The following is a 27,117-nucleotide window of genomic DNA, read 5'->3' on the forward strand; positions in this document are numbered from 1 at the left end:
CGCTGCAGTCATGGACTGTGCGGCTGATTCCGGCGGAGGTTCGAGTCCTCCCTCGGGCATGGGTGTGTGTGTTTGTCCTTAGGATAATTTAGGTTAAGTAGTGTGTAAGCTTAGGGACTGATGACCTTAGCAGTTGAGTCGCATAAGACTTCACACACATTTGAAAATTTTTTTTTGTAATGACGGCCAGCGCAAGGAAGAGGATCCTGCCAGCTACTATTGCCCACCTCTGTCGTCAACTAAATTACCTAATAAAATTATTGCAATTGACGAAAAACTAACGTTACTGAATTATCTTGACTAACATATAATGATATTATGATGCAGTATGTTAATTGAAGCCTTTTGTCAAGATATGTGCGGTGAACCTTTGTGTAATTGCTAGCATTATAATGAAAAGCACAAAAAGTGAAATTTACTTGGTATTGTTATTCATGAAGACTACAGTGATTAATTATGCTGCAAGAGCTAACAGAAAGCCATTTCAGCTGTGTCGATTGAGAATTACTGCAGAGAATCGAATTTAATATTTATTATTTACGCAAATGCGAGAGCTCAGCCAGTGGCTATCTATGGTGTTGTCCATTCCAAACGTAGGCTACAAGGGTAGCGGAGTACGTGTGGAGTGCACATGGGGGTTTTTTAGGTTAGAGAATTCCCTCCCTAGGCCCGACAAGACGCCTCCTGAGACGCGGCAAGGTAGGAGTAGGCAAAATGCAACAGGGAATAACAATATTAATGTGCTAATAGTAAACTGCAGGAGCGTCTATAGAAAGGTCCCAGAACTGCACTCATTAATAAACGGTCATAACGCCCATATAGTACTAGGGACAGAAAGTTGGCTGAAACCAGACGTAAACAGTAATGAAATCCTAAACTCTGATTGGAATGTATACCGCAGAGACAGGCTGGACAGTGAAGGGGGAGGCGTGTTTATAGCGATAAGAAGTGCAATAGTATCGAAGGAAATTGACGGAGATCCTAAATGTGAAATGATTTGGGTGAAGGTCACGGTTAAAGCAGGCTCAGACATGGCAATTGGATGTCTTTATAGGCCCCCTGGCTCTGCAGCTGTTGTGGCTGAGCACCTGAAGGATAATTTGGAAAATATTTCGAGTAGATTTCCCCACCATGTTATAGTTCTGGGTGGCGATTTTAATTTGCCGGATATAGACTGGGAGACTCAAACGTCCATAACGGGTGGCAGGGACAAAGAATCCAGTGAAATTTTTTTAAGTGCTTTATCTGAAAACTACCTAGAGCAGTTAAACAAAGAACCGACTCGTGGTGATAACATATTAGACCTTCTGGTGGCAAACAGACGCGAGCTATTTGAAACAGTTAACGCAGAACAGGGAATCAGCGATCATAAAGCGGTTACGGCATCGATGATTTCAGCCGTAAATAGAAATATTAAAAAAGGTAGGAAGATTTTTCTGTTTAGCAAAAGTGACAAAAAGCAGATTACAGAGTACCTGACGGCTCAACACAAAAGTTTTATCTCAAGTACAGATAGTGTTGAGGATCAGTGGACAAAGTTCAAAACCATCGTACAATATGCGTTAGATGAGTATGTGCCAAGCAAGATCGTAAGAGATGGAAAAGAGCCACCGTGGTACAACAACCGAGTTAGAAAACTGCTGCGGAAGCAAAGGGAACTTCACAGCAAACATAAACATAGCCAAAGCCTTGCAGACAAACAAAAATTACGCGAAGCGAAATGTAGTGTGAGGAGGGCTATGCGAGAGGAGTTCAATGAATTCGAGAGTAAAGTTCTATGTACTGACTTGGCAGAAAATCCTGAGAAATTCTGGTCTTATGTCAAAGCGGTAGGTGGATCAAAACAAAATGTCCAGACACTCTGTGACCAAAATGGTACAGAAACAGAGGATGACAGACTAAAGGCCGAAATACTAAATGTCTTTTTCCAAAGCTGTTTCACAGAGGAAGACTGCACTGTAGTTCTTTCTCTAGATTGTCGCACAGATGACAGAATGGTAGATATCGAAACAGACGACAGAGGGATAGAGAAACAATTAAAATCGCTCAAAAGAGGGAAGGCCGCTGGACCTGATGGGATACCAGTTCTATTTTACACAGAGTACGCGAAGGAAATTGCCCCCCTTCTTGCAGCGGTGTTCCGTAGGTCTCTAGAAGAGCGGAGCGTTCCAAAGGATTGGAAAAGGGCGGAGGTAATCCCCGTTTTCAAGAAGGGACGTCGAACAGATGTGCAGAACTATAGACCTATATCTCTAACGTCGATCAGTTGCAGAATTTTGGAACACGTATTATGTTCGAGTATAACGACTTTTCTGGAGACTAGAAATCTACTCTGTAGGAATCAGCATGGGTTTCGAAAAAGACGGTCGTGTGAAACCCAGCTCGCGTTATTCGTCCACGAGACTCAGAGGGCCATAGACACGGGTTCCCAGGTAGATGCCGTGTTTCTTGACTTCCGCAAGGCGTTCGATACAGTTCCCCACAGTCGTTTAATGAACAAAGTAAGAGCATATGGACTATCAGATCAATTGTGTGATTGGATTGAGGAGTTCCTAGATAACAGAACGAAGCATGTCATTCTCAATAGAGAGAAGTCTTCCGAAGTAAGTGTGATTTCAGGTGTGCCACAGGAGAGTGTCATGGGACCGTTGCTGTTCACAATATACATAAATGACCTGGTGGATGACATCGGTAGCTCACTGAGGCTTTTTGCAGATGATGCTGTAGTGAATCGAGAGGTTGTAACAATGGAAAATTGTACTGAAATGCAGGAGGATCTGCAGCGAATTGACGCATGGTGCAGGGAATGGCAATTGAATATCAATGTAGACAAGTGTAATGTGCTGCGAATACATAGAAAGATAGATCCCTTATCATTTAGCTACAAAATAGCAGGTCAGCAACTGGAAGCAGTTAATTCCATAAATTATCTGGGAGTACGCATTAGGAGTGATTTAAAATGGAATGATCATATAAAGTTGATCGTCGGTAAAGCAGATGCCAGACTGAGATTTATTGGAAGAATCCTAAGGAAATGCAATCGGAAAACAAAGGAAGTAGGTTACAGTACACTCGTTCGCCCACTGCTTGAATACTGCTCAGCGGTGTGGGATCCGTACCAGATAGGGTTGATAGAAGAGATAGAGAAGATCCAACGGAGAGCAGCGCGCTTCGTTACAGGATCATTTAGTAATCGCGAAAGCGTTACGGAGATGATAGATAAACTCCAGTGGAAGACTCTACAGGAGAGACGCTCAGTAGCTCGGTACCGGCTTTTGTTAAATCTTCGAGAACATACCTTCACCGAAGAGTCCAGCAGTATATTGCTCCCTCCTACGTATATCTCGCGAAGAGACCATGAGGATAAAATCAGAGGTGGTTCTAGGCGCTTCAGTCTGGAACCGCGTGACCGCTACGGTCGCAGGTTCGAATCCTGCCTCGGGCATGGATGTGTGTGATGTCCTTAGGTTTAAGTAGTTCTAAGTTCTAGGGGACTGATGACCACAGATGTTAAGTCCCATAGTGCTCAGAGCCATTTTTGATATAATCAGAGAGATTAGAGCCCACACAGAAGCATACAGACAATCCTTCTTTCCACGAACAATACGAGACTGGAATAGAAGGGAGAACCGATAGAGGTACTCAGGGTGCCCTCCGCCACACACCGTCGGGTGGCTTGCGGAGTATGGATGTAGATGTAGATGTAGATGTAGGCTTCACCACTGCAAATATTTTTCGACGAAGTTAATCTTTTCACAAGGACAGTTGAAAGTATTGTCGCTCACGATGGGGTCTATCTACGTTCAGATCTGCTAACTGCTTATCAGAAAAGTTATTTGCCTAACTTCAAAATTTAGATCTGACATGCACCGCGCTGAACAGATATTCGATCTTGGTCAGGAAAAACTAAAAGTCAGCCAACTGAAAGCTGATTAACTGAAAATTGACGTTCTGCTATACTTCTACATCGAAATCAGGGCAGTAATGCCACGCTACTGTAAAGAATTGTAGAATGAAAAATTAGAGGCAATTCAAAATGTCTCAAAATAAATTTCATGTTTATTTTAAATGTCGCATGAGGCACAATGCAGATTTTAGTTGTATTTGTAACCATTATGTATATGAAATCTGATGTAAATCCTGTGACTCAATGCAATCTAAAAGAAAATAATCAAAATTATAATACTGACTCGTAAAAATAATGTACGTACCTCAGTCCAGAAATATGGTAAATATCAAACTGTCTTTATAAATAGAAGTTCGCAAATACCTCCATGAGAATAATGTTTTCTAAATTAATGGTCTTGTCCAAGGAAAATTCAACACAAAGCCTGCAATTTGTGTGTGGTTTTTCATTTATTAAACTTCATATCCTCGCTCCAGACATAACAGTCGGGGCTACGTACGTGTTGTCACTTTGTGAGTGTGACTTATTCTATAGGAGTTTTAATTAGCAAAAGGCCTCATATACATTGTTTCCCACATCTCGTAACCAATAATGGCATCCAGGCTTTTTTGAAAGCATAGAGATTTATTCAAGTAAGGAAAATCCTTCAAGCTGAAATTTTAATTATGTAGTAAAATAATTAGTGAATTGGTAGATCTGCTGTGCTACTTAATTCAATTCGAATATCACTGTATAAAACCAAAAAGTAAAACAGGGAACTGCAACTCATCAATGCGAGACGTAAGCAGATTTTAAAATTATGGTGCAGACTAAACACTGAAGTCGTAGTTTCTCTGTTTCAGCTACGAAATAAATAAGAAATAAGGCGCTGTGTACATTCTGAAAAGCGCAGAACAGTAATAACAATAGCGTTTTCCTCAAAATAACACAATCACATTTAAGTCAAATTAGCATTTGTTTTGCCGGCTGGAACTGTGTGAAGTATTAAGCCAAAATGCAAAATACGCTATTTATCTTTCTCGCAGAGCTGAATGTATGAAAAGTGACACAAACGTATGCACAAACTCTCACACGCACACACGCACACACACACACACACACACACACACACACACACACACACATCAGTTTTCCTGGAAATCGGCTGAAATGTGTTGCGTTCCTTATCTCTAACAGCTATCTAAGTTCTTTGATGTCGAGAATGTTTTTCAGAAAGTTTACTTAGAATATTTCAGTAACCTAGGTTCACTCCACCTCCAGTGGACCAAATTTTGAAATCATTCCATTTAACCATCTTCAAGTGAAATGAAGTTTTACACTCATTTCACTATAGAATGAAACTACGCTGTGCAAAATTTGAGCTGACGATAAAAAAGTTCAAGATTTTTGAACAGACAAATTATGTTGACTGCTCTGTAGTAATTCAGCAGAGATGCTACCTGTTATCGTTTCTACCAACCTGTAACAATTATTTCTTAGTACTCTACAAGTTATTAATATTTATATGTGCTATCAAAATTATTTGTGTCTAACCTGTACGTACCTCCTACTGTCTTTACTTTTGTCTGATTGGAAGAAGCATGTATTTTGTACTGCAGAAGGGCTGGCTTATTTTGGAGACCGTATGGTAGAACGTAAAAATGAGGACAAAAATACTACTTTAAAACATTCGCAAACTGTTGTTATTCTGGATGTTTGATGTGTTCTCAAATACTGTAACTTCCGGTTTGTTACCAGTACTGTTACTTTTTCGTCTAAATCTTACCTTAAGCAAGAAATTATAGCGAAAATTGGAAAACGAGAAGAGGATACCACCCATCTTCAAATAGTTTGTACGAATATACTTCACGTTCCTTGTCTGGCTTCAACATTTCACACTAGCCATTCAGGGTTCGGCCGTGCGAGTGTGTAATTTATCTGGTAAACGTTACATTTAAAGACATGACGTTGTTGCAGACGCTTAGCTTCTAGTGCCTTGAGTGCCATTAGGAGCTGTGGCCATGCACACCAGAATTTCAAACGAATGTTGATCCGAAATAATTTCATCTTTTGGCCGGCCGAAGTGGGCGAGCGGTTCTAGGCGCTACAGTCTGGAACTGCGCGACCGCTGCTGTCGCGGGTTCGAATCGTGCCTCGGGCATGGATGTGTGTGATGTCCTTAGGTTAGTTAGGTTTAAGTAGTTCTAAGCTCTAGGGGGCTGATGACCTCAGCAGTTAAGTCCCATAGTGCTCAGAGCCATTAATTTCATCTTTAAAGTGAGTCTGTACCTCCTGCTTCTGTACAACTAAGGAATATCACTCGACAGTACGAGTATTTCCTGTAAGGGAAAGGAGTCCTTCCATTAGTCAAAAAGTTTTAACTGAAACTTCAAATCAGCCTACAGTTTAAGCTAGCTGTCAGATGAAATTTTACATCTGTTGCCTTCCACCACACCGTAACAACAGTAAAGACATTGTACAAGCGAGTTTAACGCATAAAAAATACGCTGATTTTTTCCGCTTCTAATCATTCCTACCATATTATGACATCTACGGAAGTATTTCATACTGCATAGGAATATTTAACTGGTTCAAATGGCTCTGAGCATTATGGGACTTAACATCTGAGGTCATCAGTCCCCTAGAATTTAGAACTACTTAAACCTAACTAACCTAAGGACATCACACACATCCATGCCCGAGGCAGGACTCGAACCTGTGACCGTAGCGGTCACGCGGTTCCAGACTGAAGCGCCTAGAACCGCACGGCCACACCAGGCGGCGAACATTTAACTGATTTACGCTCTAAGACAAAAGAAAAACGACGAACCATGAAGGAATTATTCGAATTGGAGGAAATCGAGAGATGTGTTGTACATGTACAGACAAACAAATGTTAAAATTTCAGAAAAAAATTGTTGATTTATTCAAGAGAAATAGCTTCACAAATTGAGCAACTCAATAACGCGTTGGTCCTGGCCCTTATGCAAACAGTTATTTGGCTTGGTCTTGGTTGACAGAATTGTCGGATGTCCTCCTGAGGCACATTGTAATGGTACTTGAACTACGTAACCATTACGGCACCTCACCTCAACCTCTCGATACCAGCAATATTCTACTGTGTGTCTGTAAAATAGTTAACATATTTCTGTGACAACATTCAGGCTTGATTTCATTAATGTGGAGGTACTTCGATACATCGAAATGTATATATTGCAATGATATTATTCTTATGTGTATTCTTTCTTTTGTCACTATAATCATTGACGTACTTATAACTCTGATTTTTGTGCGTGTAAACGGTTATTAGAGAGTCAAGCTTTGGTCGTCATGTTAAAAAGACGCAAATTGTAGTCAGTTTATGAAATGTGAACTTTAACAGTGAGGAAGATATTTTCAAGTATGTTTTATATTGTGAAGTGATGTTTTGGAACGAGTTACGTGATATTGCAACAAAAGTAATAAAAAAGAAGTGTAACTTAAATTCGTAGTGCTGATTACTTTTTTACATCACCATTTTCCTAACTTGCAAAAGTTTGATCTTCAAGAATGGTTTATGAAACTTTTTAATATCGCAGAATAACACCTAGGCCTCTTTGAATCCGAGCTTGGAATCATCACCACCTAGATCTTCGACGATTGAGCCATGAGTTCACAACTAGACCAGCGTGGGAAACACGAAAAGATGAGTGCCTAGTTTATCCATTATTTCAAGAAATGGCTTTATTAACTGTGCTCTAATAACACCTGCCACATAATATAACTTAGTTGTTGTCCAAAAATGCAATATTTAGCAGCGTGAGCAACACTACAATCATAATTAATTTTTGACCTTTGTTGTGGTAGGGTTGTTAGAACATCCTGTCCACCTAGCGCGTTAGATTGTGAAACTTCCAAGCCAGTGGCCGATAATGCTGCTAACGTTTCCGATTCGGAAGAGATTCAATGTCATTCCCATGGTAGGATTGGGAAAGCACGAAGATAAGCGGTAAAAACCCTCGCCGTGTGTGGATGGCACTATCTTGTTGAAATGTAAGCCCAGCTTGACTTGCCATGGAGGTCACCGAACCATGACGCAGAATATTGCCTACGAACCGCTGTGCCACCAAAAGGTTTCCTGCTATGACATGAAATGGCTACCAGAGCATCACTCCTGGTCTTCGGACAGTTTGGCGTGCGACAGTCAGGTTAGTATATCAAGCATACTAAGGCTTCTCCAGAGACTTCTTCACTGGTCATTGGGATTTATAAATAAAGACAGTTGTACTCCAGTCGATGAGATTCCAGGCCGAATGTGCCCGAGACCACTGCAGAGAGGGAGAGTAGAACTAAACGGGTATTCCCATTGAATGAGTTTCGTCGGTGATGTTGCCCTAATGTACAGTAGTCTTACTCTCCTGGCTCCATAGACCTCCCTCTGTTTTTGGCGTCGTCAAGTAGCCTCTTCCACAATTCTCTACCTTTGCCATCATCTTTCCTTGCTCCAAGTGTAAGAAGGTCTTTGACCACCTGCTCTCTCCACCTTATTTTCGGTCTACCAGAAATCATGATAGTTTCTTTGAAAGGGTACAGAACCACCCGTCATTGAAAATAGGTACAACATTCTTCGTTATTCTTGTCAGAACAACGTATTTTTTGTAATAATAACTCAATTTCACTTAATACACCGAAGCTGGATACCAGTGTAGGAAAGAATGACAATTTATTTGTCTAATTGATCACATGTGCACACCCACAAAAATACATCTCTACATCCATTTTGGTGAGATCTGTGAAATGAATGAATGTATGGTTGTCTGCTAACTGCAGATAGTGAATGTGCAATATATGATCATCTAAGGGACGGTCCTTAGGTCACCTTTGCTGGAACCAAGGAGATGAAATTTATCTGAGCTTTGAGCGCCTGAAATGTGGCTGGCCAATACGGTAGCATGGTGCTCCTCCACCTTGAGGGAGGTGCGAGATGACCTGAAGAACGGCCATGTTTGAGCACTCTGGCGCTGGATCTTATGTTGGTAAGACCTGTCTTAGGTACGCTCCGTAAAGACAAAAGAGTGGAGAGATGGTATGCATGTGAAATACTTAAGAGTAGTTTGGAATAATTAATTCTCTATTTCAGGAACTTTTGGGGGGAGAATTAAATGATAGGCAGGTAATATTAAGGGGATAGTAGAAATCTTCGGAAGTGACCAACGGTCACAATGAAACCACGTGTATCAATAAGTTGAAATACTTGCGAGTGCTAGTACTAAGTTGAAATATTTCCGAGAGCTAAAGTTAAGCTGAATTACTGGGGTGTGTACTATAAGTTGGAAATATTTAAGAAATGGAGTGTGCAGGACTTGAAATCAGAGATGAGAACTTCCACTTGGTGAGTATTCTGTGAGTCTCAATCTGGGTATGAGACAAAGGATAAAGAGAAGTGCTCGTCTAAGGTATCAGTTGAGGGCTCGCGTGTGTGACGAATATGATCTTAGTATTACTTTGCGTGCTATGTTTCCGTGTGACGCTGGATTCAAACTCTAATACTCTGAGAGAGCCGGCCGCTGGTGGCCGAGCGGTTCTGGCGCTACAGTCTGGAACCGCGCGACCGCTAGGGTCGCAGATTCGAATCCTGCCTCGGGCATGGATGTGTGTTAGGTTTAAGTAGTTCTAAGTTCTAGGGGACTAATGACCTCAGCAGTTGAGTCCCATAGTGCTCAGAGCCATTTGAACCATTTGAACTCTGAGAGAGAAGCAAGGTGAGGCAGTCGTCTATCCAGCAACGCCACTTGGCTTTCATTGCACAGGAAGACGTGCATATATCCTCCAGAGTTCGTAGTAGGAATGAAATGCTACGAAGTGGGTCAGTGTCGTGTTAAACTGGGATGAATACTAATTGAAGTGGGAAAGCTGAAAGTGAAGTGATTCTAACGTTGTGACTATTCTTTGTGATGTATTGTATGTTGCTAGTATTTCATGTAATTTAAGTATGTGCGGTTTGCATGGGAGAGTAGCAAGATAGGTTCCGAGGCAATGGGTTATGCATGTTCCTTTTTGTACCGCTCGGTCTGGAGGAAATTTTCGTGATGATGGGTGTGAGAGTCGAAGTGTGAAATATAGCAAAAGATCAACTATCCTATCCAGAAAGTGCACTGTAGCGTTAAATAATTACGAGACCATAAGATAGAGAATCACCAATGTAAAGCCATGCCCACTGGGCGGAGTTTCTGATGTGTAATTGTTGTATAAAATGTAATGGTGTGTTTAGGTTATCTTTGAATCATAATAGAAATTATCGGAATAAAAAGGATAGTGAAAAGAAAAAGATTGGTGGCCTTGTTCTTCGAATAGTGTGTAGTCATGATATCCAGAATTTATAATGTGTGTGCCATTCATATTCAGTGCGATGGGCACATGTTGATCAAAGCCGTTGGTTAAGAAAGAAAATGTGGTATTGCCAGTGCGTAGTGAACAGAGTTGTGTATATTACTGATAGTCAGATGTGCGTCATCCATCTTCGTTGCGTAATATTCAAACAGGAGAATAATTTGTAGCTTAATTGTGATTACTAGAACTCATAATCAGTCATTGAGGTTATTCGATAAATAAGAATAAATCCACTCATCTTGCAGGCCTGACTGCTTGATGCCACAGTATGAGCAAGGCACGTGGGTGCCCCTCATCTTCTCTGATACTTCTCTCAACCTTGATCCGTCCTCTCGTCTGTAGATATCAGTCTCCTTGTCTTAGCTTCAGCAATAACATCTGGTTCATTACACCCTTTCCCTGAACAGCCTGTTATTTCTTCTTCGTCATTTACCTCATTCGCAACTTGGTCAAAATACATTCCGCTCTGTTTTATTTTAAAAACATTTTCCTTTCCCTTCGTATTCTTATCTATTTTCCTTATTTTTTCTTTATACAGGGTGGTCAGAAAATGTGTGAAATGCTTGTAGGGATGTTACATGGCAGGTTGTACTGAGACATAATGTTAAGAAAGAAATTCGATACGTTGCGCCGTTTCCGAGTAATTTAGCATTGAAGTTAGCCAATCAGATCGTCGCGCGCATAAATTCAATTTTCAGCTGACGAGACAAAGCACTCGTTGGGCAACACCGCCCCTGGCAGGCCGCTTGAATGCGAGCGCGCGACGCTCCGATTGGCTAAATTCTATGCTAAATAACTCGGAATCGGAGCAGCGTATCGAATTTCCTTCGTAACATTTATGTCTCAGTACAACCTGCCCTGTAACATCCCTACAAGCATTTCACACACTTTCTGACCACCCTGTATAAATCAGAGTGAAAGATGTATATACCACGTATTGTGCCCATTCCTAAAAATTCTGGAAAAATTCAATCTTTTAATTACTGGGAAAAAATATTATGATAATGATTGCATCAACTATTGAGACACCTGACATCAAAAGTGAAAGACATGGAAGAGAAAAGGTTGATAAATTTTATTGTTTAAGTTCTATAATAAAAGTTCTGAGGCTCTCCGCTTAATCGAGGAAGAAAGGAATGTATGGAAAACACTGACAAGAAGAAGGTACAGCACGACATGTATTAAGGCATCAGGGAATAACTTGCATGGTACTACAGAGAGCTGCAGAGGGCAAAAACTGTAGAGGAAGACAGAGATTGGAATATATCCAGCAAATAACTGCCGACTTAGGTTGCAAAAGCTACTCTGAGAGGAAAAGGTAGGCACAGGAGATCCTTGGAGGCTGCATTGAATCCACTCAGAAGCCTGATGAAAAGAGAGACAGTTGCAGATACCTTCTTGGGTACAAAACCTCTAAGATGTTTCTAAATTCCCACAGCAAACTATAAGGTTCTGTAACAGGTGCCGAGTGTGTATCAATAGGATACGAAACTACGGTTTGGAAACAAACAACTTCCCTGCTACAAGTGAGTAAATGTAAAATAATGTAGTGAACTGTCCCTCTTTTGCCACGAAATATATCTGTATATGTTATGCAGGTTTCAGCTTTTGTGAGCTTTGTAGTATGACGTCTCACGGTGATTCCATGTCAGTTTCGTTACTTATATTTCCAAGTATAGTAGTTTCCTATTTGGTCAGAAGACGCTGTGTAAATACTGTTGGAGGCCAAAAATCTGAGATGGCGACGGGTATCGAAACCTGGAACTTACGGACGGTGGTTAGCAACGTTACAAGATCACATAGGCAGCCTACAGCGACATTCATAGGTCTTCTGGAAACTAAAATTTTTTTATCAACCAGCTGCCTCGACAAACTTTCCACTGCTGTGTTGCGGTATAGAAAAGGGTATGGGCCATTAGTGGATGAAGAGATACGACAAGTTAATAGTGTACGTTTCATTTGTCCTTATATCTGTCATAATTATTAACTGATTACAAAAAGTCATAGCTGCTTCACCCAGCAGACTTGGAAAGTGAAATACACTATCTTGAGGTAAAGCTAAAAACAACCTGAAGGTATGTTTGAAGATAGCACTGATTTATTGAGCATGTTAATATCTGTGGCTGTATGTCCTTGCCTTAGTCCAGTCTTACCCAGCCAGGTACACGGGGAGCTACAGTTTAATTATAGGCTCCGTACAAAGGTGCAACTCTACATTTTCCATATTAACAAACATTATCAGTGATGAGAGAGATGGGAAGTGACACATAAAAGTCCTAGGACTGACTGTGATCGATCCCCAGATTTTTGGATTTCTAATGTGGCACTTAACCGCCTAGCCTCCGACCCAAAACCTCATACATATTTTTTTCTTTCGTACGAAAACAAATCTCGCTTTCGACGCATACTGATACGTAATCGATCTGCTGTATAAGCCTTCCAACAATGCAATAGGAATCAAGAGACACACTACACAGCAAGAGACCAAAGTTCTGATCTTCATTATTGAATAAAGTTAGGAATAACACTTTTTCCAAGCCTATTTGTACGGCACTGTAAATAAACTTGAAAAGCAAGTTTTCTTCTAACTTTCTAGTACTGGAAATATTACTGTATCTAAGATGCTGTGCATAAATATTTTTTATTTATATATTTATTTATTTTTAAATTTCATATGATGTCCCTGTTAAAAAGTGATCACATTGATCGTTTCTTTGGAAACTTTGAACTGTGACGTTAAGTGACTCATTTCATCACATGACCAACTTATTTGTTACCTCTTCTGATTAGCTGCATGGTATGCTTCACTACATCTCATAATTCGTTTCTTTTAGTAAATAAACTTCTTTTTTCTCATTTACTTACCTGTACGGTGGTGGATTCAAAATTACGTATATAAGAGCCTTACACTGTTCTACTTTCGTCGTCATTCAGATTTTTATCTAGGCTTTGTTAATGATGCAACGCCCTCTCATAGTGCGTTAGCGTAAAAAATAACAATTATGATGACAACATGGATAGCTGAGGAGACAAATCACTTTATTTTCATGCCGTCTTCTGTCACAAACAGCCATTCTGAGGCTCATAAACTATCACCTAAACATTTGTATGCGAACACAATCATGAAGTCTGAAACGAACACTCCCTTTCGAATTAGTTGCTATAACGTCAATGGAGCTTTCAAACTCTGCAACTTCGATAGGAATATTTGTAACCAAACACAGCAGACCATAGCAGATTTGAGAATATAGCAACTAATTCTATCCAGACGGAGTTCTGACGTCACGTTTCTTTACGAATAGTGATGGTTTCTGTGCCTGATGATGGTCATTTATGATCGAAAGTTGTATTAAAATTAAGTGGTACATCTCTGTCAATGATTTATAAATGACTTTTTTATGTTTATCAATGGAACAATGCTATCCAAAATGATTCTATGAGTTTAGCGTCCTCTGTAACATTACTCACACCTTGGAATTGACTTACACGTCCGTAACAACAGAATGAGTGCTGCCCAGGCTGGGATTTCCAACTGATTAATCCAATATTATTCCATATGAGCCTGGAATTTCTACCTTATCTCGTGTATGACGCTCTTAGAAAGGAGTTCGATACTAGAACCACAACGGAATGATGACACTTCCTTTTTTTGTGCTGAGGTGCTGCAGTATAGTTTGAGACAAAACCTTCAGATCTGAACCAATAGGAGCCAGTTACTGCACTTCTAGTAAACATAAATGCTTACCGGAACCAGTTACAACGTATCAATGAACCGGGTATATTTCTCGAATTCGTCGTGGAGTTTCCGAGTCATAACTTATGAATATGTATAAAGAAGAGTGTTGGGGCGTATGTGAAGTTTCTAAGGCACCATGGCTTCCGTGGCTGCATTTACGGCTACGCCTAATGATTAGACAGCCGGCAATGCTGACGAGCTTTGACGGTAGCAAACCTACAGGAGCAGCTCTAGTTCCAGGCGCGGTCGCTCGGCCGCGGGGAGCAGCACCTGTCGGATACCGACCGGCGCAGATTCTGTGAGTGACTCACGCTCTTAAACGTACGACATGACGCCGTATGGCCGTGCCACCAAATTCATTGATACTAGCACCAGTACATATTACCCGTCCTCAAGGAATTGAGTCCTACAGGGTCAGAGAATGCTCTTATATGGAGAACATCAAGTTGAGTTTAAACTTCCGGGCACACGGGCCGTTGTTAAGTAAGACTGTCCACCGACTTTTCGACCATATTTATAGAAGACACATGCGGAGATAAATCGGCAGCTGACACTTGCTATAGCAGCTACCGAATTTATACAGCTGTGTAGAGGGCACGTCACGTGATGCCAGATGCGTGATTATCTCCGGATCGTGGCATCGTTCTCGATTAAAAATTGTTACTCGATTGTTACTTTTTTGGCCTACGTCATTGTCTACATTTCGTTTAATATAGCTCTCTCTTCTTATTTCCTACAATTATCATAGTGTTTATGAATTATTATTGCTCTTTTTTTACATTATGTCTTCATTCGGTCCCACTGTATCATCTTTATGCCTGTATAGTTGCGTCAGCAACGCGTCGAAGATGAAACGATCAAATAAAAAAGTATTGTGCAACGGGGACTGAAAAATAAACGGTATATTAAAATTGATTTGAAAATCAATGCAGTTGCTGTTCTCTCACGACGAAAATGACAGATATTGTGAATTACAACTGAGTTTGTATACAGGTGCGCATGGTAGTTGTCTTGGTTAAACTGCTAGTCTCATGAATCTCATGGTCCCCACATTGCACAGCATTATCCACTGAGACTGACATAACTTTCCTCAGACCGACAGTTGCTGCTATGTTCGGCTAAGCGAGTGTTAACTCGTCTTCCCCTGGATCCAATGTACGTTTGACTATAAGAACTCGAAACGTTACACACTCCAGCTATCGCTAACGGATGCCGTGCAACTCGGGTATACTTTTATATTTCACATGGACTTAAAAATAGTTTGAACTCCATGTCTGGGGAAATCTTTTCGGATGTCGTCTGTTTCCTTGTTAAGGAATGGGAAGAAAACGTTCCCCATGCGAACCAGTAGTTTCTTACCCGTTCAGGCTTTGTTTCTTCTTTCACATAGAACTCGTTCCATACCCTTACTGGAGTAACGATTGCGCCTGTATAGTGAAGTCATACGAAACTGTAAGTTCATGGTTATTTTAAGAGAAAACAGGAGAGAGTTAAATAAAATAGCATATGGACGTCGACCGAATCAACAGATTAACGATTGATTTCTTTTAATCGAGAACAATGTCACCAGCCGAAGATAATCACACATTCGACATCACTAGACAAATATAGGTACCCACTACACAGTTCTGTAAATTCCGATAACGCCTGAGATTTCGAGAAACAGTGGACGATTTATCTCCGAAGATATCTGCCGCAGATGAGTATGAAGCGCCGCTGAACATTTTTCATACTGACCGCGAACTCTCAGGCGAAAGTTTTAACTGAAGTAAGTCTTCAGTGGGTTGTTACAGAGAAAGGAACTTCTTAATTTTTTGTGAGAGTTGATCGTTTTCTCCCTCTAATCATCCTCACCTCTGAAAAACAGCATCAGTTTCTCCCTCGTTTTGTGCTACCCTCAGGTCGTGAGTTTCACTACCTCACGGATTCAGTGAGCAATATTGGTCAACTATTTTGTCCAGCTGCTCAGTTTAACGTCAAGGTAGTCACACTAAATTTATATTCATCAGTGTATCACTCTACCATTCCGCTAATACCGTACCATCACTTTCAAGTATTTGTGGTATTATTTTTCTCTATTGACCCTACGTATCACATCACTGCTGACTGTAATGTGATAATCAGTGTCTCACAAACACTCACTGAAAATTTTATCAGCCGCCAAGAAAATTTGGTTAGGAATAACCGATATCTGTGAAGTAACAATCCAAGTATGACAAGTTCTCTACCGTTTAAAATAAACGTGTAGAAATCACAACTTCCAATTGTCTGTTTCAACAGTTTGTGTCGATGAAATAAATAAATGCAAAGAAAACATATAAACCTTATGGCATTGCCATCTTCCAAGACTAGAGACATAAATATTCTCTATGTTTGCATTAAAAATGTTCGTCCAATAATGGAAAATATTCCACGTGTTCAAATAGCAAATTACTCTCTCTCTCTCTCCCTCCCCATCTCCCCCCTCCCTCCCCTCTCTCTCACTCTCTCTCTCTCTCTCTCTCTCTCTCTCTCTCTCTCTCATACACACACACACACACACACACACACACACACACACACACACACACACAAGAAATACAAACATACAACTCACATACACAATTTTAAGTTGTGTAATGAGTAAATCACAATAGTAAACCTCAGTTAATACCTTGCGATTTGCAGTTCATGAAATTAGTTACATGCAGTGGTAACTTAAATTGTAGCGTGATACGTACTATTTAGGAATAATTATTGTTGATTGTAAGTAAAGCGGACATAAAAATGTGCGAAAATTATAATTTCAAAAAACAAGTGATGTACGTATTGATAGTCAAACGTGAAGGATTTTAGAGATGCTGTAGACTACAATTCGTAGAAAAAAAGGCATATTGACGCAAATGAGGAATATTTAATGTTTCCCTTATCAAGCGTAATACGAAAAAGAATAAAATCTTGTTGCAGTTTGTACCGACTGCTTCAGTCATTGTTTAATAATTCATGCCGTTCGTTGATAGACTATGGTGATGCAATTAAAAAAGGCGATGCCCGTTCGGCGTTTTATGATCCTGATTTTTATTCTCAATCAATCATTGCTAGTAAGCGGAAACAGAATTATAGTACTGCTAATTTTCCGTAATTCCTTACACCCTCTACTGTTTTATGCCTCATATATGTTACAGAGTCAAAAAACAGTTCATAATTTGTGAAAACGTACTGTAAGGTTGCTGTGATGCTTCTAGGGAACAGACTCTAGGCAGCTGTCTTCAGTAGTTCTCTGGACAATGCTGAATAGCCTTACGGAAATAATTAAATGGTACCTTATTTTATGCTATCTAGTGAAGTATTTTACAGTACGCGTAAATGATGACACTAAAAGACAATGCCAAAGAACAACGCAAAACCTTGATAAGTCGATTTAGAGATACGTCTAAACAAACTAGGCTACCCGTCTGTGCGTTTTGTTGGTTGCTAGCGGCAGTTGCTCATGAAAAATTAAAGACTTTGAAAACTTCTGATTTATCAGAGCGATGAGAAAGTGGTTTAGTCTTTTTTTGTATACAGGGAGGTCCACGGGAAATGGTGGGCCAACCTGCCAGTATGGGGACGTGCTCCCGCCATCTACCGAATCTACTCGGACCAACACAGTATGCCACTCAGTTCAGTATGGAATGTTGGCCAGTGTAGGTGCGAATTCAGGCAGTGGAAGAGTTTTGTCGTCAGCAGAGAGTTGTGACGGTGTAACCGTGATACGCCGTGGAAGAGACTGCCAATTCTGTCTTCCAAACAGAAAGAAAATCAACGTGCAGCTTAAAGGACCTCAAATGACTGTTCCAAGACCGAAAATTGTCTACGTAGTCCGAGTAGCTCTGCAACGAAGCTCACAGCGATTTGTCCGTCGCCATTCTAACACATTACAAACGTCTTTGCCGAGGAATGTGAAACAGTAGTTAAAGTTTCGTCCTTACAAGCTGCGAATGGCTCAGCAGCTATGGCCGGGGAATAAACTGAATAGGTGCTATTTCTGAACAACAGAAACGAGCCAGGATGACGCATTTCTGACAAATCTTGTGGTTTCTGGTGAGGCAAACTTGCAGTAAGTGTCAATAACGAGTGCTAAGTGGCTGTGATTAACGGTTTCTTCATTTTACAACTGCAAGGACGTGGGTGTGTAAACACCATGTGGTTTGAGCAATAACGGGCTACAACCGATAAAACTCCTAATTAAATGCTTACGCCAAGGAGCCAATTTCGACGTCGATTATTGACGCCAGGATTTGGTGATTTGGTGATATACTATGTACAGTGATCTTCCAGCCCCAGATATTTTTTCTATCTTTCCATCTCAAGAACATAGCTTCATTTTGAGACGACCCACAATAATGATGAGTTGAAAGTCGCAGTCTAAGGCACAATTTTACGCAGTCTAAGGCACAATTTTAAATAAATATTATTATGTTTCTGGATCCAGGTGTGCGATTCTGAAGAATTTACTAAATGTCACTATGCACTTATTTCCATGGTGTGAATGGTAGAGTACCTTGACTTTGTAACAGGACATCCTCCTCTAACATTACTTTTCCTCAACGGTTGTTGAGGATACCGGAATTATTTTTGGAATTTTGGACAGGTCAATATTTTCTCACCTCCTTTTCTGAAAACTTTCATATAATTATATGCACAATATATTATATTTCAACCTAAAATTTATGAAAAGGAATTACTTTATTTTCGATGTTACAGTAGATAAGTACTAGCTCTGAATGTACAGTTAAAATAATATTTTTATAAACGTTTGAAATTAAGAATTATTTGGCACACTTAAAATTTCTATTATTATTTACGCGTTCTAGTACTGTTTACTAAGTTTATTTCTGGATTCATTTACGAAATAATAATCGAAATTAATAGGAATTCATTCGTTAGGAGAAATTGTAAGCCCTTAGGAATGTGGTCATTACTGCAGAGTGAAGTAGTAGTAAGCATGTCTCTGATTTCATCGGGCGTATTTTTGTATTTTGGGCAAACAATGTAATTTCGGCTTTGTTAATGTGAAAATTCAAAAGACTGTATGATATAATAAAACGTGACAAAATATAGTTACGTAACTACAAAAATTCTGTAACAACAATCTTCAAATTTATTTAGATCAAATCAACCGTAAGGACCTAAAATGTGAGAATTTCAGCTTCAAGAATTAGACAACTAGCCAACTCTATACGAAAAGCTAAGTAAACTAGAAAGTTTGTTGTTGTTTCCCTTCTCTCCCATTTTTCATAAAAGACTTTGCTTATTGTGGACAATAATTGGAATTAGGAAAGAGGGGAGAGATTATAACGTCCTTGGCAGACAAACTTTTCTCAAGAAATGATTGTGGACATAATGAGAAACTTCTGCCAACGTCTGCAGCAGCACATCGCCAATAATGTAAGCCTTTTTAAGAAACAAACTATAGTTTAGCTTTTCAGTAGGCTTTTCAGTAGGTCCCATGGACCATGTTGTACAATGTGCAGAAATGTGTACGGAGTGTTGAGGCGCAAATTCTAATTTCCTAAAAGCAATTAGTGTAAAACTTTAGAAAGTGCGTTCAACCAAAATGTAAAATTGCAATAACTAAACCTCAATTTCAGCAATATATTCTTGGTACAAATGTTCCACTGGCACATAACTGAAAAATCTCCTGTCCCCCAGTAATTATTTAGGAATGCCAGAACACATTTTATTTCATTAGACATAAGAAAAAGAATTGAAAATTTAATAGCCTGGAAGCGATTAACGGAGAAAATGAGAAAAATCGTTATTCCTCCAAGTTTCCTGTATTATGAGATTAATTAATCCTCGAAATCATCACGCTGAAGTAGTGATATAGGAAGCAGAAAGAACTGCATATAAAATGTAGAAGAGTACTAGTGGAATTTCTATGGCGATATTGGAAAATGAAGAACACTTTCCCTAATGCATACTCGTTGCAGATCAATTAAACTAAAACCAAATTTCCCATACGTATATTTCTGCGTGTTACATTGAACACAATTTCACCTCCTGCCACTGCAAGTATCCAAAGCTGCATGCATAGTGACATCTAAGCGTCACGATAGGCATTTGTCTGTATTCTGTGTACTTCGGTTTTTTTTCTTGCTCCAATGGCGTGTGGAATTTGGGAGAAAAGTTTGCTTGTAACCATCTCAGCAGGCTTCTGTTAGCCCCAATTTACCTTCATAAACTCTATACGAATTACACATTGTTATTTCGAGGTATTTATGTCACAAGACGATCTACAGCCGTCGTTCTTCATGCGAACACGTTCTTACATATGCAGTTGTTAAAGCACTGTATAAGAAACATGACATGAAAGACTTATACAATTATCGTCAAGTTACTGACATAGTTTTCCAAAATATTCGAAACAGTAGTGTACTCAAGAATACTGTCATATTTGCGTAGATACAATTTACTTATGAAATCGTAGTTTGAATCCCAGAGTAGTTGCTCGTTTGGGAATGGCGCTTATACAGTCGCTCACTAGGAATTACAAGCTTTAAGTGATGAAATATGGTCAGCTGTTATTTTCTATGATCTTCCGAAAGCATTTAACTGTACAGAACAAGTCATGGTCTTAGAAAGACTGAGATGTTATCGAATTAATGACATTACCCACAACTGGTCTAAATCGTACTTGACGTACAGAATCAAAAAGCTGTGCTGAATAATTCAAACGGTGTAGGAAAGGTAAAACGTTCTACCAACTGGCAAGAAATCCAAAAGGGCGCCTCACAACATCAGAGACTGTTAATGATGTTTTTCTAATAATAATCTAATGGTACTCTGGAAGTGGACTCTCTCTTAATTTTGAGAAAATTTTAAATCCTTATGTTCATCATACTCGATTTTATACAGCAAATAGAGCCATACCAGTGACTGCTGTACACATTACTAAGCTTGTTAATCCGTTAAATTCAGCTGCTTCGTATCTTTGCATGATTGCTAGTCTCGGAAACAAACGAATCAGCTTCCTTACACTTTTTCGTATTTCCAGTCTGTAATGTCTTATGGAATATTTTTCTGGGATAACTCGTCACTCATAAAGAAAGTATTGATTGCTCAATACATAGCAGTAAGAACAAAATGTGGTCTTCATGTAGACATCTCTTCAAGGAGCTAGGCTTTTAACAATAGCATCACAATGCATACACTATGTGTTCAAAAATATTCGGACACCCTCAAGAACATACGTTTTTTATATTAGGTGCATTGTGCTGCCACTTACTGCAAGGTACTCCACTGGAAATACTATGACGGTTAGGCGGGAGGTGAGAAAACTTGGATTTCGTGGTCGAGAGGCTACTCATAAGCCACACAACACGCCGGTAAATGCCAAACGACTCCTTGATTGGTGTAAGCAGCGTAAACATTGGACGATCGAACAGTGGAAAACCGTTGTATGGAGTGACGAACCACGGTACACCATGTGGCGATCCGATAGCAGGGTGTGGGTATGGCGAAATCCCAGTGAATGTCATCTGCCAGCGTGTGTAGTGCCAACAGTAAAATTCGGATGCGGTGGTGTTATGGTGTGGTCGTGTTTTTCATGGAGGGGGCTTACACCTCTTGTTGTTTTGAGTGGCACTATTACAGCACAGGCCTACAGTGATGTTTTAAGCACATTCTTGCATCCCACTGTTGAAGAGCAATTCGGGGATGGCTATTGCATATTTCAACACGATCGAGCACCTGTTCATAAAACGCGGCCTGTGGCGGAGTGGTTGCACGACAATAACATCCCTGTAATGGACGGGCCTCTACCGAGTCCTGAGCTGAATCCTATAAAACACCTTTGCTATATTTTGGAACACTGACTTCGTGCCAGGCCTCACCTACCGACATCGGTACCTCTCCTCAGTGCAGCACTCGGTGAAGAATGGGCTGCCACTCCTCAACAAACCTTCCAGCAGCTGACTGAACGTGTGCCTGCGAGAGTGGAAGCTGTCACCAAAGGTAAGGGTGGGCCAACACTATATGGAATTCCAGCATTACCGATGGATGGCGCCACGAACTTGTAAGTCATTTTCAGCCAGGTGTCCCAATATTTTTGATCACATAGTGTAAATTGACTAGCGAAATTTATCATATAGAATCTGTTACTATTTGAGAATAATAATGACGTTTACTTACAACGCTAGAGAAAAAATAAGCTTTATTACCCGTTATGAAAGCTGTCAATGGCTCAGAAAGAGTTCAGTACCAGCAATAAAATTTTTGCAGAATAACAGAAAAGACCCGACAGATAGAAAAAAAAGTTAGTATTAAATCGAATTTAAATCATCTCTCCTGGAGAACTCCATCTATTCCATGGAGAAATTTCTGTTTCAGAACTGGTAGCCTCGAAAAAAATGCTATGTGTAGTTGCGTGGGAGGAACTTAAAAATAATGCGTCAGTATTAAGAAGGAAAACACTTCCTTATGTTCTATGTTTTCCTCTTAAAGTTGTTATTACGTTGCGCCAAGCACCGACGGCAAATTCAGCTAATATTAAATAGTGTGTTTATTAATGTTGTCATTAAACTTGTATACATATCCTGTAAACAGACTCGATTCACACCATTTTGATGAAAGGATCTTTCAGATGACTTATGGAGTACGTAATTAACTAAGTGATTTACTTTTAACGAACTGGAAAACCTCACATTTTTCCACGTTACAATTGAACTGTTAATCTGTCACTCGCCTGACAGTTTTTCACGAGGTAAATTGATTTTATTTTATGTTTGATTGGATGTCATTTTCCGACAGATAACTGTGTCATCTGGCAGTTGAATAACACGATTTCTTACATTAACGTATAATGTAGATAGCAATGGTTCTATTACAGGTTTCTGGGGCACGTGAGATATTACATTTTTATGTGTATGGGTAACTCTGCATTCACAGTTAGGGTTGCATCTTTTTCGGCATTTATACAGAAGTCAATGGCAGACGACATGAGCACAGCGCAGTATGACTACCAAGCCACTGTTACTCCACTTCTTCACCAGAAATTTTAGCCAACTATCTGCTTTTTCCGAGTTCGTGTTCCCTCTATCTCTCACTGTTTAATATATACCTCCACAAGGACATGGAACAAAGGCTGCTTTACAAGAATGTAATTTGCTAGTGATAACTAGAGGAACAGAGATGAGCGCTGATAAAAGTGTGAATGTTAAAGACCATACTCAGGCTACTACTAAATCTATGTAGAAAATTAGTTGCATCCACAGTCTAGAGTTAGGAGTGCAGTGCTAACATATCGTGCAAACGTGGCATGAAATAAATCAGCAATCTGAAATGTAGAAACGTCGTTAAGTGTTTTTAATACTAGATCTCTACATAACTACCGTCTACAAAAGAAAATCACAAACAATGTTCTGACAGCAGAGAATGAGAAATCAGATCTATACATTACGCACCAGTATACAATACATTCACAGTGAAACACGCCTTAGCAATGAAGTTACTCTCCAATTCCGAAACTTTGTTTTAATATGATGTGAATGTACTCCCAAGAAATCTTCACAGTAACTGGCGACATAGGGTTTGAAAAATGTGACTTGTAAACAGCCTGTAGTTGACTTTTGCAACTAATCAGATGAGCACAGAATTGATGCATACTCTGCGATTTTATTAAACAATTCACTGGAAATTATACAGGTGATGTAGCTGCATTTTATAAAATTCATCTTTGTAGTTCCTTTGGAAACAGACTGAAGGGCACCGAAATTAAATATCAGTATCTATACTAGTATCACAAATGTAGAGACTGGCCAAATGATATTTCCTCGTGTAAGTGTAAGTAAACTAGTAGTATCTACAGACAGCACTGCTAACTGTGTAGCAATAAATAATTCAGTGACGTATTTAGAATTTCAGATTTCACTGTGTGTATGTTTTGAACTCGTTTCGTTGCTAAATGTATTCTATTTATTTAAAATAAAATTCTATGCCACTGAGACATGTTTCGAGGAAGAAGACCATCATATTAATTCTTTGCAGATTTGTGCCAAATAAACTTTTAAATTGCCCTATTAATTATGTTGAAAAAAGTGAACCACAGGTGTCGATCAACGAATGTAAAAGATGCCTTAGTTAATTAAAAAATTTTACACATCTCTGACACAACTAAAGACTTTTGTCTAATCACTGTCACATCATTTTCTAGTCTAGGAGCCTGTGAGTTTCAGGTATATGATGCTTCAGAGATTAGACGAAAATTTTAGTCATGTCAAGCTGGTGTAAAATATGTGAATTGAATAAGGCATTTTTATCTCATAAAAATCTCTTTCACATTTGCTGGCCCAGACCCATGGTGCATTTTTCGTCAACAGACTTCAAGAGACAGTACGATTTAAGAGTTTATTTGGTAGGAACCTGTGGAAAATGAACATAAACAAAAAAATGCTGTCAGCTGATTTTTATGTTGAGCCAATGCAAATACTTTATTGCACTGATTTTGTCAGGGCCTCATTTTATTCCTGCAGATGATATTATCTGCTCAAGATATTTAATTCTGTACCTCAAAAACTTCTATTCTTGTTATATTGGCAGTTACCCACTTCAGAAAATTTCTGTATGTTTTCTTCTAGCAAATCTACTTTTTTTATCGGTATGAATGGATGTTAATATGTTGTCAATGTATATTGTAGTCCTGTCAAGTAGTTCAGGAGCTAATTAATTATCTGGTGTGTTTATGAGCGCCCCTGAAGCAATATTTAAATCAAATGTTAGTACACAAAATTGACAGCCTCTCCATCTGAAACAAAAGGCTGTATACTTCCTAGATTTCTTAGTAAGACTCATCTGCCAGTAGGAACTTCTTAAATCTAGGCTGGTAAGATACTTGACTCCCTGTAATTTCTGAACTTGTTCATTCAAGATTTCTGGTGGGATTCTTAATGGAACAACGATCTTCTTAATTTCCCACAGATTTAACTTCATACAGACATTACCATCAGATTTCGCCACAGCTAGTAGTGGACTACAGTAAAGTGACATGGAAGGTTCAATTGTCTGCCACTCAGCATAATTTTTTCATTTTGTTTGTGACAGCTGCCCAGGTGGAATATGTGATGTCGCAGTAGACATCAAGGGGTGTACTTCCATACTCTACTGATATATTTTATAATACAAGATTTACTTCAATGTACATGTACATACTTCAACAATAAATCTATTAATTCGGCTTGTTGTAGTGTATCAATAATTGTGAATTATGCTATATTACCTTTCACCAAATTCTCAATTTCTTCAACCTGACAACAATTTGAAAATGTACTTCTGATTTGTTCAGTTTTCATCTTAGACAGACAGACTTACTCTTAAGGCCTGGCAGTATTTATCATGCTCCACATTGGTTTTTATTAAATTGATGGCAATCTTCTGGCTATAAACTGATGACAGGCTTCCCAGCTATTAATGCCGAAAAATAATTTCATGGAGAGAAGTCAATTATTGCATCCTCCTCTCATAGAAAATCAGTGCCTATAATATTGTACCACTGCTCTCCTCATAATTAGGAATGGGCATTTTATTAATTCATTTCCTGTCTCTACATCCATCTGGGTCTGCATTTTGACGTTACAAAATTAAATACCAATAGCTCTGGAAATTCTGTAGTTCTGTACTGGGTAGGGGAGCATTATTGAAATAAAATAGACAGTAAAATGTTCACCATAACAGTAGGAATGTTCACCATAGCACCAATGTCTAACGTAATAGTAGTCAGCATTCGTCACAATACTGCATGTATTTTTGCCCGTACAATATCTTTATTTTTAACGCAGCAATTGGAATTTTCCACGGTTAGTTCCTCTCAGATATCCACATCTCCATTATGATGTAAGATGTTTAATTTAGCCTCTTGATTGCCCCCTCCTCCAACGGCTTAATCTTTGTAGCCTAATAGTAGCAGTTAGAGTTTAAAAAATGTTAAAATCCTCTCTTTTAAGAAGATTGGTTTAAGGACACTGAGAAATAGAATGGAGGGCTGATAATTAATAATATTACAATATTATATTACACTGCAAGTTATTCATAATTACACAAGAAGATGAAACTTGTAATCAAAGTGCAACTTATTGCAGAAAGTTAACAGAAATATACTTAAATTTGAATTCACTATTTTTAATAGCCGTCTCCAGCACTATTATCTGTTGACCAGTTGAGAAGTTCTTCATATGATGCTGTATCTTCATGTGGAAAATACTGCTTCATCTGCTTCAAAGCTCGCGTCTTTTCCTCTGTAATGGAACTGTTGTCGAAGGGTATGCTCATGCTGATGGTGGAGGAACAGGTCATCTCTTATATGCCATGAGGAATATGTGGTTCATTAATCCGTTTGCGTTACTGGGTCCTTTGATATACCCACATCTACCATGCTTCTAAGTAGGGTTGAACAGCGTGCTGACTGCGAAGTCATTCTTTCAGTTCTAGGCTTGCTCCTCGATTCTTCAAAAATGGTGGTTTTTGTAGTGTCTCGTCCGCCAGTTCTTAAAGTCTACAATTTGGGATGCTTTGACTTCTTTTACTAAGAACTTGCCTACTTTACCAGTACTGCAAGTAATGTGCTCTATAACCTAATAGTAAAAATTTTTGAGATAATCGTAAAATCTTTGTCACTTGGTAGAAATGCGTGCTCTCGCATAGCGTAATATATTGCAGTAGCTTTTGGAAACAGCCAGGAGATGTAGGCGATAGTAAGGATCTGCAAAGAGAGTGGTTCCTGTTCTACCCAGCACAGTTCTTATAGAAAAGCCTAAGACCTGCATTGCTTTTAGGTACAGACTTCATTAGCGCCCTTTCTACAATTCCCTCCATGGTAAACATAATATGAGCTAGTTCTTTTTTAAAATATAAACACAGAAAAACATTCATAGTATGTTTACTTAAACGAAATAGTTCCTGTACTGGCACGTTCGCCAGAATGAAGTATTGCATGTAATGAAATGGTACAGATAACACATATGTCTCCTTTGCTTCATCTGATGCTTCGTAGTTGAGTTCTTTGTAAAACTTTTTACTTCTGCGGTGATTTATGAACAGTTCTGCAACCACCGTTCATTTTGATACGTCACTGGGAAGTGGATATTTAAGTTTGAACTTCAACTCTTCAGAG

This window comes from Schistocerca americana, chromosome 8 (assembly GCF_021461395.2).
Source record: "Schistocerca americana isolate TAMUIC-IGC-003095 chromosome 8, iqSchAmer2.1, whole genome shotgun sequence".
Classification (NCBI taxonomy): domain Eukaryota; kingdom Metazoa; phylum Arthropoda; class Insecta; order Orthoptera; family Acrididae; genus Schistocerca; species Schistocerca americana.